This window comes from Eptesicus fuscus, chromosome 3, assembly GCF_027574615.1.
Source record: "Eptesicus fuscus isolate TK198812 chromosome 3, DD_ASM_mEF_20220401, whole genome shotgun sequence".
Lineage (NCBI taxonomy): Eukaryota > Metazoa > Chordata > Mammalia > Chiroptera > Vespertilionidae > Eptesicus > Eptesicus fuscus.
The window spans coordinates 74,220,421-74,240,021 of record NC_072475.1 but is presented as its reverse complement, the minus strand read 5'-3'; the positions used below and the strand labels follow the sequence as shown (position 1 = coordinate 74,240,021).

At 36.6% G+C, this 19,601-nt stretch overlaps 1 protein-coding gene across 1 annotated transcript in view; it reads left to right on the top strand.

The window, feature by feature from the left end:
* ALCAM (activated leukocyte cell adhesion molecule) overlaps window positions 1–19,601 on the top strand; it is a 214,427-nt gene that overhangs the window by 31,035 nt on the left and 163,791 nt on the right. The gene's annotated exons all lie outside the window — the stretch shown is intronic.

The following is a 19,601-nucleotide window of genomic DNA, read 5'->3' as shown; positions in this document are numbered from 1 at the left end:
TAGCTTCCCCACTGCCTGGTCCTGGATTTCTTTGTGATTTTACCCATGTTTTTGATGCTCATGGTGTGGGCATTATTGGCATGGTTAACCCCACAGATGGCTTTCAGGAAAAGAGATTGTTCCCTTAAACGTTTTCACTTTTTTTTTCCAAAGATGGCCTCTGGATTCATGTCTTAGCATTTTTATAGTTCTTTTGTTAATGTTAGCATGTGAAATAGTAACTTCTATATAAAGGATATGTATATCATTAGGCGGATTTAAAGTATTTAACTTTCTTTTTGTTGGTTTTCAGACAACTTTCAGCTCATGCTGACAGGTTACCTCTTGCAGATACATTGAATTAATTTTCAAAGTAACATTTTTTTGTGTGTGTGTGTGTGTGAGGCTATATTAAATGGTATTCTAGAGTTCAAATGTATTACTTTGTCCAATTTCCTATTTTTTTATGAAAGTTTATAATTCAAACCAAAGTGCAATTAAAGTGTGTCTCCTAAAATTGCACTTTGTGAAATGATGATGGTCATTAGTCTGCCCCTTGAGGTTTGTAAATTTTCTTCTTGGCATTTGTTCCCTTAGTTAACTGGCAATAAATGTCTAGAGTTTACCGATACAAATCCTATTATCTTCTCATATTTTAAGTGTTACTTTTTGTTTTGCTTTTTGCCTCTGTCTTTTACAGCATGTATTTTTTTTAAACTTTTTAAAATCTTTGCTATTGAAAGTATTACAGATGTCCCCCATTTTCCCCCATTGATCCCTTATAGCCTGCACATACACCCTGCCCAGGCTTTCACCATGCTATTGTCTGTGTCCATGGGTTATGTATATATGCATACAAGTTCTTTGGTTGATCTCTTCCCATTCATTCACAACCCCCCATACTCCCTCTGAGACTCCACAGACTGTTCCATGCTTCTGTCTCTGGATCTATTTTGTTCATCTGTTTATTTTGTTCATTAGATTCCATATATGAGTAAGATCGTGTGATACTTGTCAATTGGTGTTTCAGGTTTCTTAGGATATATTCCTAGAAGTGGGATCACTAGGTCGAATGGCAGTTCCATATTTAATTTTTTGAGGAAACTCCATACTGTTCTCCACAGTGGCTGCACCAGTGTGCATTCTCACCAGCAGTGTACTAGGGTTCCCTTTTCTTCACATTCTTGCCAGCACTTGTCATTTGTTGATTTGTTGATGGTAGCCATTCTGACAGGTGTGAGGTGATACCTCATTGTATTTTTAATTTGCATCTCTCTGATGATCAGTGACTTTGAGCATTTTTTTCATATGTCTCTTGGCCATCTTTATGTCCACTTTGGAGAAGTGTCTATTTACTAGTAGGTCTTTTGACCATTTTTTAATTGGATTGTTTATCTTACTTTTGTTAAGTTGTATGAGTAAGTTATATATTTTGGATATTAATGATTTATGCCATTTGTAGATAATGATAGGTAATAATCCTATTTTTAAGACCAATTTCTCCTGATATAATCCACCCCCTAGAGCAACAACAAAAAAACAAAAAATTAACTCCCCATCCACAAATTAACAACTAGTCATTTGAAGATTGCCATATTGTGTGTGTGTGTGTATGTGTGTGTACTTTTGAAATGGCCCAATTCATGTGTGTGTGTGTTTTTAATCTTATTTATCTTTATTGTGGAAATTATTACAGATATCCCCTTTCTTCCCTGTTGGCCCCCTCTCCCCTCCCCCCCCCCCCCCAGGCCTTCACCACACTATTGTCTGTGTCCATGGATTATGTATATATGCATGTAAATTCTTTGTTTAGTCTGACCCACCCACCCAACCACCCACCCCCACCTTCCCTCTGAAATTCATCAGTCTGTTCTATGCTTCTATGTTTCTGGATCTAAAATAGAGCCACATATTTTTTTTAAATGATATTTTGATTTTTAAATATAACTTACTCTAGATTTTAATAAGAATTCACCCATTTTAATGAAGCTTTTTTTTCACTTTAAAATTAATTTAATTTTTTCCCATCACCATTTATCTCCTCTATGACCTCTTCTACTTTTACCAACTCCTTTACCCCCCTGCAATCACAAGTTTAACTTCTGTTCTATAAATTAAATTAATTGAAAACACTAAAAATACCTAAAAATGTTGTTTGGGGATAATTTTTAAATCTACTTTTTTAAAGAAAAAGCTTTTTTTTTAAAAAAAAAAATCATTCATTCAACAAATATGGTCCCACAGAGCTTCATTTCAGTGGAGCAGTGGTTCTCAAACTTTGACCTGGAATCAGAATCACCTAGAGCGCCTGCTAAAACATAGGTTGTTGAGCCCACCCCCTAGTTTCCGATTGATTCAGCTTAGAATTTATATTTCTAACAAGCTCCCGTATGTTGCTGATGCTGCTGGTCCTGGGCCACACTTTGAGAACAGCTGTGACAGTGGAAGGCGATGCTGTCTATCCCCCAGATCTCCAATTAGCCTCCCCTCTGCTGACCCAAACCCACTGCCAAGACCCCCTTTGTGGTTATTTCCAGTAGTAAAAATGCTTTCTCTAAATGCACTCTGGTGTGCATAGTGCATAGTGCACAAATTGTATAGTTGCTTATCAAATTATCAAGGAATTTACGAGGTCAAATAATCATTTTCAAAGACAAAGCTGCCTTGTTGATCCCAGTAAAAATGTATCATCAGCATTATGGCTTGATTTTCAATTTAATCATCACTTTCTTTTAACATAAAGCTTTTTCTTCTGATCTTTTGGTAACCCTCCAGTTTTCCATAGTCTTTTAAAAGTGATGGCCAGTGGTCATTTATTGCAATAATTAAGATGGATAGCAGCATGCCAGCTGGAATGACTACACTTGTGTTTTCTGTATAAATTATTTCCCTAGCATGAAGGCCTCTTTTATGGCTTATGCTTTGGCCATATCCTTTGCATCTTAAACCATTAATGTTTAGGAGATATATTTATAAATAAGCTGGTAATATTTACCAATTTTTAATCACCATCAATTAATGTCTGCATTTTTTAGCACTGGAGTTTGCCTTTCACTTTGTTCCTGCTGCCAAGAGCAGTATAAAGGCCTTCTAGTCCTCATGAGCCTGCTCTCTCTCTCTCTCTCTCTCTCTCTCTCTCTCTCTCTCTCTCTCTCTCTTCACTACCTTTAAACTCCTTTATTTTGTTCTCATTCTAAACTCTTTTCCTTGTGAATCTTAAGTGGCTCTGGACAGTTCACCAAAGTACATAGAACCACAGCTTCAAATAAATTTCTTATAGGACATTTTTGAAATACCCTTAAAGCACAGCAATAGACTTTAACATCTTTTTAAAAATGCTACTTGAGTTTAATGGTCTTTTTATTTAAAAATAAATAGACCTCATATTAAACAGAAATTATTCAGATAAAGTTTGGACATTGGTCACCTTATTTTTGTATCCATCATATAATGCCCAATACAATTCAGTAAATATTTGCTGACCTATTTTTGTTTTATATATTTGGCTTTAAAGGAAATTGCATGTCATTGTTATATATTTACAATGCTTATCTTCCTTTTCAAACTTTGTAAATCTGAAAAGAAATATAAAAATGTAACCTGATGCCAGAATATTTTGTTATTATCTATATGCCAAATAAGCAGTTAAAAAAATTCAGAGTAACTAACAAGAAATAATCAATCATAATGAATATGTATTATTGCAAATATGTACATATATTAGAGCTAAGTAGATGTATTGTCTGCAATTCTTTAATTTTTCTTATCAGATTTCAATATAAATAAAAACAGTGAATTAAATAAGCAAAAGACTATACCCAGTTATTGTCATCATGTTAATTTCTCTATCTTGTAATGGTTTAATGTTATATCTTGATAGTTTTATGTTTTCGACCCAGTCTTGCAGGTTAGACTTTTCTTACCACCCATACTGTGACAATCTGCCCTCCTTGGAAAATCCAAAAGAGCTGGTTAGTGCACACAAAGACAACAAGGGTCACTCTGTTTGGAGAACTTTGGCTCTTTTCAGCAGAGTTGCCATGCCTGAGAATACAGAGTATTCGTATCCACTGGCTAAATTAACTTGTTTAGCAGACAACCTGCATCCCTTCATATATGAATTATTCTTAAAAGGTAGCAAACATTGTCCTACCTCCCCCTACCCTGTCCCTCTCTATCTCTACTAGCCTCTATTTTCTGTCACTGACTTATTAGGACTTTTATTCTTATATACAGATTTAATATGTTGTCATTATTCTTGTTTTCAAATAATTCAAGTTAAAAGCACAATAGCTGGAAGGAGTAACTACACTGTCCTTTGAATGCCAATGAAATTAATTTAGGAGACTTTAAAAATATGAATGAATAATGAAAAAAGTAAATATTTTTCTCTTGGGTCATCAATGAGATTATGTAATATTTTTTAATAGAAAGTTTGTAGATATTTAAAGCTTCTAATTTGCCATTAATGAAATATTTTCTTATTGGGTTTTGAAAACTATTTTCTGACATCTTCTCTAAATGTTAATTTATAAATAATAAACAGAAAAAAGCAATATAATTTTCACATGTATAAAATGTTTGAAAATAATTTTAAAATAAAAAATTCTCATGTTATTCACTAATAGTTTTAAAGGAGAACTTTTGAGTAACAGACTGTTCAAAGAAAATGTTTCCTCCTCCCACCTCCCAGGTTGATTGAGAGGTAATTGACACATAACATTGTGTAAGTTTAAGGTGTACAGTGGATTTATTTGATAAATTTATAAATTGCAAAAAAATTGCCACCAAAGTATTAGCTACTGCCTTCATACATTCATATAGTTACATTTCTTTTTTATGGGAGAACATGTACTCTGTTAGCAAAATTCAAGTATATTATATGGTATTATTAGCTATAATCAACATGATGTTCGTTAAATCCCCACACTTGTTACTCTACCTGGAAGTGAGCACCCGTTGAGTAACATCTCCCCATTTGCTCCACACCCCAACTCCTGGCAGTCAATCTACTTCCTGTTTCTCTGAGTTTATTTTTTTCTAGGTTCCACATGTAAGTGAGATCAAACCGTATTTGTCTTTCTCAGTCTGATTTATTTGATTTAGCATAATGCCCTTAAGGTCCATTCATGTTGTCAGAAGTGGCAGGATTTCCGTCTTTCTCATGGCTGAATTTACACACACACACGCACACCACATATTTTATCCATTCATCCATTGGTGGACATGTAGATTGTTTTCTTATCTTGCCCAACATGAATAATATTACAATAAGAATGAGAGTGCAGATATCTTTTTTTACATCCCATTTTCATTTTCATTGGATATATACCTAGAACTGAAGTGAGGTTGTTGGATCATATGATAGTTCTATTTTTAATTTTTGAGGAACTTCCATACTGGATTTCCATGGTGACTGCACCAAGTATAATGTATCCTTTGTATTTATATAATGATTTTATTAATGCCCTTCTGTAATTTTATAGATTCAGAAAAAAAATGCAATGGTAGTAAGAATGTTAACATTTTTAGGCCCACTTTCAGAGATGAGTCAAAACCCTCTGGAGTTCGATACACAGATAGAACTCTTTCTACACAGAATTGAAGAAATAGCCAAGTTAAAGATTTTCTGAAGATGGGATGGTGATAGTGGTAAAAGTGGTGGTAGGATTTGTTGGGTGAGGGAGGAGAAGAGAATAGAAACTAATCTATAATTCAGAAAAAAACAAAGGGAAACAGCAATGACTATATAATTTTTAGATAGTGAATAATGAGAAACGCTAAGCAAAAGAATGATAAAATTAATATTTCTTAAACTTTACCAAACCTCCTCCTTAGACCTTGAAAATATATGGCTAATACAAAAAGCACGTAAAACAACTTAGTCTTAGATAACATAGTGATTTCCTTTATACTCAACAGAAATTTCTGTCAAGAAATGTGCTAACTCTAGACACTCGGACATATTTTCAGGAATTTCCTGTAGTAACAGTAAATGGATTATTGTGCTATTCTTTGCCATTGGGATCTATGTTATTACAACGAATTTAGGCCAGATTGGTCTACATATTTAAAATAACAATACCTACATAAGCTTGAATTTGGCACTTGTAATTTTAAATGATGGTGTTATTTTATCCTCACAGTTATAACAGGGCCATCTGAACTGCACCATTGGCACTTTCAGTATCCAAGATCGCCAATCTGGGTCACTCAGAATTAGCAAATGGGAAAGGCAGGTTGGACAGGCAGCGTTAGAATTCACAAAGGCAAGTTGTCTTAAGTTGTAGGAAAGGAGGGAGTGTCTGCTGTGATGTCTACCATAGAACTCATCAGAGAATCAGAGTTGGTTAAAGCAAATCAGGGCAGAAGAGTTAATGCCCATTTTTTGCTACATATGTGTATGTGTATGTGTCTGTGTGTGTGGTTTGTATGTGTTTGTGTACCTTAATATTTTGATACCACCATGAAAACAGGCCTCACTAACTTGGTTTGTGATCCACTGTTGGTGTATCTATAAATCTAGATGTACACTCATTTATTCTATTTACCTTTCTGAGGCAGGCAGGCTTCAATTGACTTAACAGCATGCCTGCAACTCAGAGACTGTGAAATCTAATCATATTTAACCCATTTTTAAATTGCATGATATCTACCTTTTAGATTCTTTGACTGTGAGAAAATGTTTGATGGTGCCGTACTCCCTCACGGGGCTTGTTTGAGGAATACGCAGTAAAAGTGATGATGGGGTACTTTGAAAATATAAATTATTATGGAAAAGTTAATTGCTTTCAACATTTTCTTTGACATCAACTTACAGAGAAAAAGTGTAACATTTCCCATTTATAGACCTTTTTAAGAAATGTAATATTAGGTTTATCCTTGCAGTTTTCTACATTCTTGTGTACTTCTAACCCATTAATAGAGTTGGCAAACATCATATAATATTCAACGGTATTTCTATTAGATGAACTTTCAATTATTCATGTTAATGGAAGAACATTAATGCAGATCTTACGAAATGACAGTCTGTCAGGAAGATCGCAGGAAGGAGAAAGAGCCAGAAAACCTAGAGACCCTGACCTGTATAAATTTTCTGCAGTACCTTTGTCAACTTGGATAATAATTGCGTTAGAGGCCATGTGATCAGGCAGAATGCAGCTCAACTGTACAATTAAGCAGAGGTGGGTTTTGGGAAGAGGAGGTGATCCCCAAACCCCCAAAGCATTCCAATTCACTGGGTAGAAGAAAGTGCATCTGTCAGGGTATAATAGCAGTTGAAGTAGTAGCAGTAGAGATAACAGTAGTAGCATTAATAGTAGTAGTAGTAATAGTAGCAGTAGAAGTAGTAGTGGTAGCAATAACAGTAACAGGAGTAGTAGAAATAGTATCAGAGGCAGCAGGAGCAATGGCTAACGTTTAGTTGACTGTGTACTATGTTCTAGGCACTTTTCTAAGCTTTTTACATGTTTTAGCTCACTTAATTCCCGTAATAGCCTTTTTAACTTATTATTCCAATTTTACGTTATACTGTCTAAGAGAACATTATTCACCAAAATCAGCAAAGGGCTAAAAAGGCAAATTGGTATTGCAGTGCTCAAAGTTGATCAGGCAGAATGCAACTCAACTGTACAATTAAGCAGAGGAGGGAGCAGAGCTGAGCAGGGACATCTGAGCAATGTGGCCTTTAAGGAAATAGACATCCTCTGGGGACTCTCTGAGCTCCTGCAGGCTTGGCTTCTGAAGCTGAAGAGCAGAACATATGGAAAGCTCTACAGTACTCTGTGTTTGAGATCTCATAATCTAGGAGAGAAATGAAGGCATAGAGTATGTTTACTATATAGGTGAAAAAATATAAAAATAATAACATACACAATTTAGTAATGTAAATAGGAACAAAGAGGAAATCTTATAGTGCTGAGGGCATTGTATGAACAGAAATATGTTCTGAAAGAGGAAATGAGTATTTTCCCCTGGAGACATTTAGTGTCAGGACCAGTGTTTCATATCTTAAGATATATTCCTGGAAGTGGGATCACCGGATCAAATAGGAGTTCCATTTTTAATTTCTTTTGAGGAAACTCCATACTGTTTTCCACAGTGGCTGCACCAGTCTACATTCCCACCAGCAGTGCACGAGGGTTCCCTTTTCTCCACCAACTGGCCAGCACCTGTCGTTTGTTGATTTGTTGATGATAGCCATTCTGACAGGCATGACATGATATCTCATTGTATTTTTGATTTGCATCTCTCTGATGATCAGTGACTTTGAACATTTTTTCATACGTCTCTTGGCCTTCTGTATGTCCACTTTGGGGAAGTGTCTATTTAGGCCCTTTGCCCATTTCTTTATTGGATTGTTTATCTTCCTTTTGTTAAGTTGTATGAGTCTCCTATATATTTTGGAGATTAACCCTTTATCGGTTTTATCATTGGCAAATATGTTCTTTCATGTAGTGGGTTTTCTTATTATTTTGTTGATGAGGTTTCTTTTGCAGTGCAGAAGCTTTTTCCTTTAATGTAGTTCCCTATATTCATAGCAGCACAACTTACAATAGTTAATATTTGGAAACGCCTAAGTGCCCATCAGCAGGTGAGTGGATAAAAACACTGTGGTACATTTACACAATGGAATACTATGCAGCAATAGAAAAGAAAGAACTTTTACTATTGCAACAGAATGGATGGACCTGGAGAGTATTATGCTTAGCGAAATAAGCCAATAAGAGAAAGATAAGTATCACATGATAGCACTCATATGTGAAATCTAATGAACCAAATAAACTGATGTTCAAAAATAGACCCAGAGATGTAGAAGCATGAACAACTGTTGAGCCTCAGAGGGAAGGCAAGGAAGGGTAGGTGGGAAGAGATCAACCAATGAACTTGTATGCATATATACATAACCCGTTGACACAGACAATAATGGGGTTGTGAGGACCTGGGAGCGGGGGCATGGGCGTGGGTTATAAGAGATTAATGGGGGAAAAGGGAGGACCTATGTAATACTTTCAACAATAATGACTAAAAAAATAATAATTTCAGGACCAGTAACATCAGTATAGAATGATATGAGTAAAACTTGGAGAAAGAAGTGGTAAAACTCTAGAGTCCTTTTCAGACCTATGCTTTTATAAAGTAATGCTAAATGTTTTAATATCTCGGGACAGTCCTCATAAGGAGAGAAAGAGATCCTTGTATCCAAATAATTATGGCATCAGTTTCCTTCAGCATTCCACCTTAACAACCTTAAAGGCTGGTATAAAATAAATGAACAGAAAGTCAGAAAGCATTAGAAACAAATGTGCTTTATTCTCATTGTGAACTGATATGGTATATAATGTTCAAATTGTATAATTATAATTAATGTGGAACTCAAAATTTAAACTAATATATTCCTCTCACAATAACACTGCTAGAGTTAAAACAAAGTAGAGAGGTTTCATACTTAAAACTAGTAAAATTAGTAATCCATGTATTATTGTATTTATGCAAATTATTAATCTAACATTGTACTTTTGTGTTTGGAAAGTACTCTTATTTTAATTCAGAATTTTATTTTTGAATGCCATATTGTTTACTTTACACTTGATATGATTTACACTTTTCAGTTCTATGTTCTTCAGGAGAAAAATGACTTAGATATAGCACCAGAAGTCAACATGAGCAAAATAAAAGATTGTTTTATTTAGTTGAAGAAAAATTTCCTCAGCCCCATAATTTTGGAAAATATTAGGAGAAAATGTGAATAAAAGTATGGAATATATATTAATGTTCATCTAGTATGTTTAATATTTTATGTTAGATACTCAACAAGAATTGGTGGGTATGTTAATGGAGAAATTAACTAGAATTTTTCCAAGGAGACATTTTAAAGTAAATGATCATAAATCTCATATATATATATATACTCTTCATCATATGATAAGTAATAATGCCAGGTTTATCTAAATTTAACATTTTCACATGCTCAATTTGCCTGGATTATGTGAATTTGTGAATGCAGTTAGGGAATATATTGATCTTGCCAATCCAACAGGCCTGGTTCTAAATCAAAGTTTTAACACTTGTTAGCAATGTGTCCTTGGATAGGTTAATAACATGCCTACATTTCTATTTCTTCATCAGTAAAAAATGTATAATGATAGTATTTACCTCAGTGTTCTTGTGATGATGAAATTAATTAGTAAATTAAATGCTGGTTGCAGTGATTGATGTTAATATGTCAGTGAAAATTATATTTTATAATTATCATATAATTTTAAATATATCTGATAAGAACACCATATAGTCTAGATTAAGTATCACAGTTTGGACAGTTATAGAAAAGGTATATTTGTGTAGTAGTCCTTTATGGTGTTAAATTTCTGTATAAACTTGCTGTATAACTCAGGATACAAAATCGTTTCTTCATCTTCTCTATACATATTCACATATCATTTCAGTCTTACAGACCTGGAGGAATCGTGCTATAGTTTCAAACATGTTTAGATTCTATAGTGGAACATACTGACTTCTAGTTCCTGCTCTGACCCTTAGTAACTGGGCTCAGGATATGTCACCTGTCCCATCTCTGTCCTTCAGTTGTCATGTGAAAAAATGAGAGGATTGATATTTAATTAATAGGTTGTTTGGAATTATAGATATAACAATGTCAAGAATCTCTATGGTTGACATAGAGCAGGCTACTGAATAGGTAGTGTGTCCACAGATCCTTATTGCAACATGTATTTGATCATTGTAGGCCTCCTTTTCATTACAAGCTCTGTATATTGAAGAAACACAAAAGAAAATTAATTAGAAAATAGAATGCACGATATTTTGACTAAAATTTTGCAGTCACTGAATGTAGGAAAATGGTATAGAATATAATGATCTTTACTTAGGCCTAGAATGGCCATATGCTATGATGTTATTTATCAAACATTCAGTTCAATTTAGCAAATGTGATACCTACTATATGCAAAACATCATGCCTAATGCTGATGGGAATAAATGTAAATAAGCTTAGAGAGCATCTTCAGGGAACTGAAATGTAGGCCATGTGCGTGCGTATATGTGTGTATGTTTGTGTGTGTTTGTAATAAATGGGTTAAGAGTCAGAGTGTCGTGGGATATCAAGTTCAAGAATGTAAGTTGCAATTAAGTTGAAAAGATTTGAAATCTAGGTTAAGAGGTTTGGAGCTTTTTGTGGGAACACATCAAAAGATATTTTAACTAGGGGAATAAAAAGGCCCAATTTTTATTTGAAAAAGGTGAGTCTTATGCTAGTATTGAAGATACGTTTACAGATAGAGAGTTTGGAAGAAGGGGGAACCAGAGGCAAACTTGATCTGATCCATAGCAGTGAGAATAGAGCTGACTCAAGAGATAGAGAGAGAGCACCAACAAGATCTGTGCCAGCTTAGATAGTTCTGGCGACTCTGGAAAGTGCTTTTTTGAATGTGCTGTCAGGCTAGTAGCCTGGAAATGTTGCAAAGTCCCTTTGGAGAGCATGTTGGAATGGTTGATGAATGCCCATTTTTTCATGGTTATTTACTGAGATACTCTGGGCAAGGTGCCTAAATTTGCTTTCTCAGTAAACATGAATCACTTGTCTTTATCACTTTGGTCTCAGAGAGGTTTTAAGGATTAATTAAAGTTCTTCAGAAAGAAGAACTATGGAATCTACGGTTTTTCTGAAACAAATAAATCTTATAGGTGTCTAGGACTGTGCTTTGGAGATAAATTCTAAAATGGCAGAAATTGTGTAAAGTGAAAGAATAGCAGAGATCACCAAATAATAAACTTCCTAGGACCAACTTTTGCATGGGAAAGGAAAATTTCTGCCTACTGACAACAGTTTACAGATACACGTTTAAGAACACAACCCACTGATTAGCCTCACATCCACATTTTTGCCAGCCATGGAAACATTTATTGGTTCTTCTCTGGAAACCATGTGAATGACTATGTTGAATCAAAGTGATCATATGCAAATTAGTTTTATTTGTATGTATAATTTTTTAGTTATTATTGATAGACTTATATGTTGTATTTTTCTACCATAATTTTTGTCTTTGTGCCTCTTTCCTTTTAAATCTATCCTACAAATTTATGTAAATCAATATATTTTTATTATATTCTACCAATGGCTTTTCTTTGATCAACTATAAAGTAACGTCAATAGACTTTACTGAGAATGTTCACTCTGTAGGTTTAATTGTTATTCTGTAGGTTGCATAAAGTTTAGTGGGAATAACTCAGTTATTTTGGGGCCTGAAGTAAGTATATGTTTAATTTTATTTTTGGTATATTCTATTATTGATATTCTTCATTGCATGTCTGTAAGACAACCATGCATGCTCATATACTATCTTTGTGCCAACAGACAAGGCAGATGTGCTTGGTATTGCTCTTTGGGGATAGTCTTCTACCTCTCCTGCTTGTTTCTAGAGTTGGCCCATTCCATTAATTTTCACCTGACTCCTAATTCTTTACTTTGCTTGTTATTCCCAACTTGACCTTGCTCATTCTCTTTCCAGGATAGACTGTCTTTATCAATGGTTTCCATTGGAGAATAAATTCATCAGGATGTCCCCTTAGGACTAAAGGCCACTAAGTGGAGGCTTCATCAATGCTTTGAGCTATCTTTTCTCTAAATACTGCACTTAATCTCTCATTAAGTCTTCTTTTCTTACTGCCTAGTCAGTTGGCATTGACATATACCAGCTGTGAAAGTTACAAAATTTTTCAGTTCAGTTCTTAATTTTTCCACTTATATAATTGAGATAATAAGAATAATTACTTCAGAGGGGGGGTTGTAAAAAAATTAAAAATATTTATAAAGCACTAACCCCAGTTTTTGCAACACAATTAAGAGTTCAACAATTGGTTATCATCATTATTATTATTGACTAGAGGCCCAGTACACGAAATTCATGCAAGGAGTGGGGGAGTGTCCCTCAGCCCCGCCTGCACCCTCTCCAATCTGGGACCCCTCGAGGGATGTCCAACTGCCTGTTTAGGCCTGATCTCGGTAGGATTGGGCCTAAACGGGCAGTCAGACATCCCTCTCACAATCCAGGACTGCTGGCTCCCAACTGCTTGCCTGCCTGCCTTCCTGATTGCCCCTAACCGCTTCTGCCTGCCAGCCTGATCACCTCCTAACCACTCCCCCGCCAGCCTGATTGATGCCTAACTGCTCCCCTGCCAGCCTGTTTGCCCCTAACTGCCCTCCCCTGCAGGCCTGGTCCCCCCAAACTGCTCTCCCCTGCAGGCCTGGGTCCCTCCCAACTGCCCTTCCCTGCAGGCCTGGTCACCCCCAACTTCCCTCCTCTGTCAGCTTGGTCACTCCTAACTGCCCTCCCCTGCAGGCTTGATCACTTCCAACTGCCCTCCCTTGCAGGCCTGGTCCCTTCCAGCTGCCCTCCCCTGCTGGCCTGATTGCCCACAACTTCCCTCCTTTGCAGGCCTGGTCCCTCCCAACAGCCCTCCCCTGCTGGCCATCTTGTGGTGGCCATCTTGTGTCCACCTGGGGGGCAGGATCTTTGACCACATGGGGGCAGCCATCTTGTGTGTTGGAGTGATGGTCAATCTGCATATTACTCTTTTATTAGATAGGATAGAGGCCTGGTGCACTGGTGGGGGCTGGCTGGTTTGCCCTGAAGGATGTCCTGGATCAGGGTGAGGGTTCTCTTGGGGCATGGGGTGGCCTGGGTGAGGGGCCTGTGGTAGTTTGAAGGCTGGCCATGCCCCCCGGCGACCCAAGCGGAGGCCCTGGTATCTGGGGTTTATTTATCTTCTACAATTGAAACTTTGTAGTTTTAAGCAGATGCTTGGGCCGGCCAAGGTGTGCGGAAAGCTTGGCTTCCTTCATTGCTGGGGAAACCCAAGCCTCCCTCCTGCTCTCTGTGGCCGTAGCCATCTTGGTTGGGTTTATTTGCATATTTGCTCCTGATTGGCTGGTGGGCGTGGCTTGTGGGTGTCGTTTGTTGGTGTAGCGGAGTGATGGTTAATTTACATGTTACTCTTTTATTAGATAGGATAATTGTAACAATATTATTATGAAACTAGAGGCCCGGTACACAAAATTTGTGCATGGGGTAGGGGGGTCCTTTCAGCCCAGCCTGCACCCTCTTCAATCCAGGACATCCCTCTCACAATCCGGGACCGTTGGCTCCTAAGTGCTTACCCGCCTGCCTGCCTGATTGCTCCTAACTACCCCCCCCCCGCCATCCTGATCACCCCTAACCACCTCTGCCTGCTGGTATGATTGACCCTAACTGTCCCCCCTTCCAGCCTGGTTGCCCCCAACTGCCCCCCTGCCAGCCTGGTCACCCCTCAGTGCCCCCGCCCTGCTGGCCTGGTTGCCACCAACTGCCCCCCCCTGCCAGCCTGGTTGCCCCTCACTGACCCCTTCTGCCGGCCTGGTCTCCCCACACAGCCTGCTGTTCCATCATATGGTTGTCCCTCACTAACCTCCCTGCTGGCCTGGTCACCCCATGCAGCCTGCTGTTTGTCATTACTGTGAGGGGGTCCCAACCAATTTGCATATTACCCTTTTATTAGTATAGATTGCCCCATATTGCTTCTCCTTCTGTGTACCCAATCTTGATAAGTACCACCAAAATCCAACCAATTTTTAGACCACTATCCTTAATTATCCTTAGCACACCTCCATCTGTCATGTTTCTCAATCAATAAATTCTGTTGATTCTACTTCCTATATTTCTTTTGCATCTCAACACATTTTCTCCATTTCTATACATTTCCATACTCTTAGTTCAAGTCACCATCATTTCTTTCTTGAGCTACTACAATAGTTTCCTAACTCATTTTCCAAAATTTCTCTTATAGACTCTATAACTTATTTTCAGGTTATAACTAGAGAGATTTTTAGAAAATGAAAATCTGATCATGTTATCCCTTGCTAAAAACATTTCAGTAGCATCTCATAACCTTGATCTGAGCTAATAAGAATTGCTCAGCACCATGTATGTATATTTGCCTAATTTGTCTCCTCTGTACCAAAGCTTCAGCTTTATTGCCTGCCCTACTTCCTTCCAAAGCCTTTAGACACACCATTTTCTCTGCTTCTAAAGCTTCTGTTTCACCAGGATAAATCTTAGCCTTCTTCTAGTGACTTTCCCAGAAGCATTCCTGATTTCTTCTTCTATTCACACTCCACCCTCTTCTGACCCATTATTAAATCTTTCAGATTCCTTACACTACATTCACTGTTGTATTTACCTACTCCAGGTCTAATATTCTCCAACTCATTCTTAAGTTGCTTGAAGACAATGACAGTTTAATTTTCACTATTTTGGCCCAAATACATAACATAGAAGAGTAATAGATATTTAGTAAATAATTGTTGAATGAGATGAATGAACTGTGTAGTAAGAAGGAAATAGGCTTTTGTTAGCCATTCAGATTTAAGCACAAATCCTATCCTGTCTTGACCAGATGCTGACTCTGGTACCTTGAACAAATTGTTTAGTTTCAGGTTGTGTTTTGTTTTTAAATCAGGAAGTTGGGAGATAATTATACTTTCCGCCTTATGGTTATGAAAGTTAAATAAGGTAACATATGTAAAGCACCAAACAATGCATTTTCTATAAATGTTACTTCTTCTTTTCCCATTTAGAGGTGTTTTCTTTTTTGTTTGTTTTTTAGCAGTAGTTGTGATTTCTATTAGTGTGAGGTGTTCATGCCCCTTTCTTGTATATTCTCCTAGGATATATGGAACAAATATTTTTCCTTCTTTGTGTCAATATTCTTTGAATGATTCATGATAAGCTATTTTAGTGTCCCTTTTCTTTCCAGGAAGGAGTATTATATTCTTTGCTGCAACTTGAGGAAAAAGGGGTGATCTAATGGTTAAAAGCACCAGAAAAAAATTGCACTTTTGCTGATTAATTTGAGGGGTTTGATTATGTGGTCTATTGGTGCTAAATCACCCTGAGTGAAGAAATGTGTTTCATTCTCATTTCCTCCTTTGATATATGGCTATGCTCATTCTGTCTTATAGAGGTCTTTAAATTCATCAAGTATACGCTTAATGCAAATCTTGTGTGTTTTGAAAATATCTCTTACTCAACTTTTTAAAGGTAAAACAGAATACAGGGGTTGAAGGGGTAACATTTTTGGTTTTAAAATATTAAAATGCAATCTTCTCCAGCTGTCCATTTTAAAATTAGATTTCCGTTTCTCTCATGGAACACTGTGTGCATTGGACAGCTTTAGTGTAAGAATTTAAATGTTCCAAAAACTTTGAAGTTAATTCTCCATTAAGAAACAGCTGAGAGATTGAGTATGACACCATTTCTCCTTGAATCTGCAGTCAAGCAGATGTGCTTCTTTCAATCAGTCTGTACTACCATGAGATTAAAAAAAGTGAATGACAGTTCAGATTCACTCCATAGAACAAACTTTTCTAAAACCATGTATTGTGATGGTTGAGGAATTAGATTATTTTTCTTCTGATGTGTTTTTTTTGTTTGCTTGCTTGCTTTGCTTTTGCAGCCAAGTTAATTTGATGCATTAAGGCTCATCTGCCTCTGAATTTGAAGGTTTTAGCATTAGAAGCTATGAACAAAAAAGCAATGACAGGTGCAATATTGTAAAAAAATATATTTAGGACAAAATCTAGTGTTTGATATGTTAGGAATTAAATTGCATCTTTAGTTTCTTATCTTTCCTAACTAGTCACTGTAGAAAAAAAAATGCTACTTTTTCCTGAGTTATATGTTTTATACCAAACCCTAAAACATTCTTTAATTTCTTATTAATTATCATTCACTTACTCTTTTCTACCATTTTATTGCCTTCTTACCAACAACCCTTATCAATTTCCATGTCTGTGTTTTCTTGGAATTGGTACATTCTTGCTTTCTTTTGAGATTCTTCCTCTTTTTCCCCAATTCCAGTGTACATCTATAGGAATTTTCATTTTTATAATCACCTAAAAGATAAAGATATATCAGCTATAAGATAAAAAAATTATATTATACACACACACACTTATGTATTTATATGTCAGTGCACCCACGTTTTTCTCAAAATGTAAAAAGAAAGTGGTGTTATAATTTAAATGATCGTTTACTTCCTTAAAGGCTACAATGAGGCCATGGAAATTAAATTTATGCAAATGTTTAAGTTCAATAGATAATTTGACTTCTTAATCACATTCAGATTGGTGCCCTTTTCATTGCAGCATTTGAGAAAACAGTATCAAATAGTTAAATTTGGACTATATAATATATACTAATAAAAAAAAAAAAAAAAAAACAGGTCAGGAAAACGCTAATGGCTCTAAAGACCTAATGGGGAAATGAGGTAATAAGTCAAGAGAGAGCTATCTTACATTCACCTTGAGAACTGGCAAAAGAGGTGCCCCAATTATATCACAGAGAACTCAATAGCTCTGTGATGTTTCAGGGTCATTTTGACAGGGGGAGTCCAGAGATAAAGAAGGAAAACGAATATAAAGTGCTAAATTTTGTTAGGTCTCAAAGTGGATGGTAATAAAATTTCCTATAGGGGATTTTTTAAAAATGTAGCCTAATAGAAACTATAAGTGGTCCCAAAGGAGTCTTATTTTTCTAGTTGAAAAGCTGCTACTAATCTGAAGCTTAATAGTATGTTGTTAAAATAAACAGGTGATTATGAAAACTAAATTTCCCTGGAGAATGTGTAAATAATAACATGCAAGTAGATATAATATCACATAAGTTCACATTGCGAGGAAGGTCACATATTGAACATAGAATTCAATTTTATCCCTCCCAAATGAGCATGTGCTGTGAACCTACTTTGTGCCTGTCACAGCTATACATTCACAGTTGTAACCATCTGGACATGTATATAGAATGTGGATGCAGCAGAGAGAGATAAAGCCTTTTTATATGTATAAGCACAAGTACAAAAACTTTTCAAGAATTTTGAAGACTCACAAATATTACTTCATATTCTAAAGTCAGAAATAATAGTGAATATTATTCTTTTTTGTTTATTAATTCTTAATTATAGTTGACATTCAATACTATTTTATATTGGTTTCAGATGTACTGCATAGTGGTTAGACAATATACACTGAGTGGTCAGATTATTATGATCTCTGAATGCATAATAATCTGGCCACTCAGTGTGTGTGTGTGTGTGTGTGTGTGTGAGTGTGTGTGTGTGTGTGTGTGTGTGTGTGTGTGTATGTATGTATGTATTAGAGGCCCGGTGCATGAATTCGTGCATGGGTGGGGTCCGGCCAGCCTGGCCAGGGGGTGGGGAATGGGCGGTTGGCCGACCTGCCTGCTGGTCGAACTCCTGGTCAAGGGGACAACTTGCATATTAGCCTTTTATTATATAGGATATACACTGAGTGGCTAGATTATTATGCGTTCAGAGATCATAATAATCTGGCCACTCATTGTATAATTTAAAAATGATTCCCCTGGATAATTCTAGTACCTACCTGGCACCTGACATGGCAGGAGAGGGTGGGTGAGAAGAGATCAACCAATGAACTTATATGCATATATGCATAACCCAGGGACACAGATAATGGGGAGGTGAGGGCCTGGTGTGGTGGGTGGACAGGAACGAGCTAGAAAAGGTTAATGAGGGGACAAGGAGGGTCTATGTAATACTTTCAACAATCAAGATTAAAAGAGCCCTAGCTGGTTTGGCTCAGTGGATAGAGCATCAGCCTGTGGACTAAAGGGTCCTAGGTTTGATTTCAGTCAAGGGCACATGCTCAAGTTGCCAGCTTGTTCCCCAGTAAGGGGCGTGCAGGAGGCAGCCGATCAACGATTCTCTCTCATCATTGATGTTTCTATCTCTCCCTCTCCCTTCCTATCTGAAATCAATAAAAAAAAAGAAAAAAATAAAAAAATATTATTGACTATATTTCCTATGCTGTACTTTACATCCCTCTGACTGTTTTTGTAAATATCAATTTGTACTTCTTAATCCCTTCAGATATTTTACCAAGCCCCCAAGCCTCCTCCCATCTGGCACTCTCAGTTTATTCTCTGTATCTATGAGTCTGTTTTTGTTGAGTTTGTTCATTTATTTTGTTCTTTAGATTTCACATATAAGTGAAATCATATGATATTTGTCTTTTTCTGCCTGACTTATTTCACTTTAATAATACCATCTAGGTCCATCCATGTTATCACAAATGGTATGATTTCATTCTTTTTTGTGACCAAATAACATTCCTTTGTATATATATGTCACTTCTTTATCTAATAGTCAATAAATGGGCACTTGGGTTGCTGCCATATCTTGGCTATTTGAACAATGCTGCAATAAACATGGGAGTGTGAGTGTATATATCTTTTGAATTAGTGTTTTGAATTTCTTCAGTCATATACCCAGAAGTGTAATTGAATATTAGCAAATATTAAACACTTTTAAGAATACCCAAAGGTAAGTGTTCCAATCTGTACTAATAAAAGGGTAATATGCTAATTAGACCGGACATCTTCCGGATGTCCTTCCAGACATAGCCACGGTGGTGGGGACCGATGCAGAGGCATTTAGGGGTGATCAGACTGGCAGGGGAGGGCAGTTAGGGGCAATCAGGTCTCTGCAGTATTGGGCCTAAACCAGCAGTCTGACATCCCCCAAGGTGTCCCCGA